This window comes from Ochotona curzoniae, unplaced genomic scaffold (assembly GCF_017591425.1).
Source record: "Ochotona curzoniae isolate NIBS_2020 unplaced genomic scaffold, NIBS_Ocur_1.0 contig_1432, whole genome shotgun sequence".
In the NCBI taxonomy this organism is placed as follows: domain Eukaryota; kingdom Metazoa; phylum Chordata; class Mammalia; order Lagomorpha; family Ochotonidae; genus Ochotona; species Ochotona curzoniae.
In genome coordinates, this window is record NW_024465086.1 from 1,601 (window position 1) to 4,060 (window position 2,460).

A 2,460-nucleotide genomic window follows, 5' to 3' on the forward strand; every position below is an offset into this window, starting at 1 on the left:
TTTGAAAATGAAATAAAATTCTTCCAGAGTAAAGAAAAGCTAAAAGAATTTGCCTCTTCCAAACCCACTCTACAAATGATACTTCAAGATGTTCTCTTGGCAGAGAAGAGGAATAGCACCTACCAAAACCAAAGGCAAATGGAAAGAACATCCCAGTAAAATGACAACAGAAGACTAAATCAATGAGCAACCCATTCCTAAAATGACAGGACCAAAGTACCACCTATGTATATTTAACTCTGAATGTAAATTGCTTAAGCTCAATCAAACATCATAGATTAGTAGACTGGATTAAAAACAAAACCCATCTGTTTATTGTCGGGAGGAAACACACTCCAACAAAGATCAGTGGAAATTCTAGCACATGGGTTTTGTTGTTTTCTGTTGGTTTCATCTCTTCAAAACACTTTCTCCTGATTAAATCATTCAATGACTCATAGATCATGCAGTGGCATCATTTTCTTCAAGAAGGTTCTTGATTTTCACTTCTTCAGCTACATGTTGGACATTTAATAGCATGTTGTTTAACTTCTTGGTGTTGTTAATTTCTTTTTTCTTCCAGAAGTTGATTTTGTTTTGTGGCTCTTCATTTAAGGGAAGGTAAAGTAGTTGTGTAATGGAGACTGTCACATCTAGTAACATGTTATTTAACTTCATGGCATTGTAAATTTCTATTTTTCTTTCTATTGTTGATTCTGTATCATGACTTTTCATTTAAGGGAATGTATAGTAGGTATGTAATGGGGACTAACAACCAGATGTGAGGATGCAGTGTGGTTGGCATCTCTGTTTCCAGACAAAGATGGATTTACAGTGAAACTGTTCATATTATATTTTGACAATAGGATTCTGGACTCTCTGCCATTGTCCATGCCCGCAATGATGAACATATGACTGAGTATGAAGAACTATATGTTAATAATGATATAAAGGAACTGGGGGGGGAGGGAATTGGGGAGGGGATAGGGGAATATGGAACTGTATCGTAAAATGATAGCAATAATAATAAAATGTGAAAAAAAATAAAAATAAAAATAAATAAAAAATAAAATATTTTGAATTGCTTTTATACAAATAATCAAGTGTTACTTCTTCAAACAAAACTCCTTTGTCGGCTAAAAGAGGGTATGTGATATTGCACCATTAACAACTTAACACACGGGCTTGGCGGTGTGGCCTAGCAGCTAAAGTCCTCACCTTGAACTCGCCAGGATCCCATATGGGCGCCAGTTCTAACCCCAGCAACTCCATTTCCCATCTAACTCTCTGCTTGTGGCCTGGGAAAGCAGTAAAAAACAGCCCAAAGCCTTGGGACCCTGCACCTGTGTGGGAGACTTGGAAGAAGTTCCTGGATCCTGGCTTCTGCTAGGCATATCATCGGCCATTGCGCTCACTTGGGGAGTGAATCATTGGATGGAAGATCTTTCTCACTGTCTTTCCTCTGTGTATATCTGCCTTTCCAATAAAAAGAAATAACATCTTAAAAAAAATCTTAACGCACACTCCTTTCTATGCTGGTACTTCCACTATCTCAACGCATTTGGCAGGATCACGTAACCTCTTTCTGATATGTCACCTTTCTCTTTTTGGAAGTGTACGACCTCCTTTATTTTCTCAAGTTGCCGTTCCTGTCTTCTGCATTGCTGCTATGCAGTCTTGAGCTCCTTTCAGAGTTTTTCCTCTGGTGCATGGTGTGCCCACAGCTACACTGTGGTCACAGAAAACCCGGAGTTTGTCGGGTGTCTGCAGAGGAGGCAGCAGCAGCCCAAAGGCGCATCCACCCGGGAAATGGAGGTGTTACAGGAGATGGAGGCACCTGCTTTTGAGACTCCAGTAAATCTTCCTTCTTGCCATGTGGTTCACTACAGAGAAATGTTGTGGCCGTGGCACTCTCCGTGAGGAGCTTGTTGCACTCACTCTTTTAAAAGTCTGGGGTAAAGTGGTACGACAAAATACTGCTCTACTTGCTGGGCCTAAAGCTTTTTCTCCTGACAGCTGCCTCCCATTTTTGTGTAAAGGCTGGGTTGAGTCAGTGAAAACCAGGCACACACCCCTTCAGCCAGGTGGGGACCAGCACCACGACCTTAATTATACTATTAATTTCAATAACCCAAACCTATTTCCTCCTGTCCTCCCAAGGCATGCCAGCTGTATCCCAGCTAACTCCTCTCTATATATTAAACCCAAATAGCACTGCTTATTTAAACAGTTCTAGGGTCAAATTCAAACCAACGAGAAGTCCTAATCTTAGAATTTTCAATGCTGTTTGCTTGTTTTCCATTGGAGCAGTATTGGTCATGTCCTGGGTGGTTGCTGCCCTCCAGCCACAAACTTACCAGGTGAGCTTCAAGATACATGCAAAAAGTGCTCATATTTAGGCAGTCTCATGGGATGCTTTGCCTCCTCATTTCCTTGACCAACCCGTGGTTCTGTGTGGTCGCTGAAGCATGATCCTCTGAG

At 41.1% G+C, this 2,460-nt stretch overlaps 1 pseudogene; it reads right to left on the reverse strand.

The window, feature by feature from the left end:
• Nucleotides 1-1,509: 1,509 nt before the first annotated feature.
• LOC121147040 lies at nucleotides 1,510-2,019 on the reverse strand (annotated as a pseudogene).
• Between the last annotated feature and the right edge of the window lie 441 nt (nucleotides 2,020-2,460).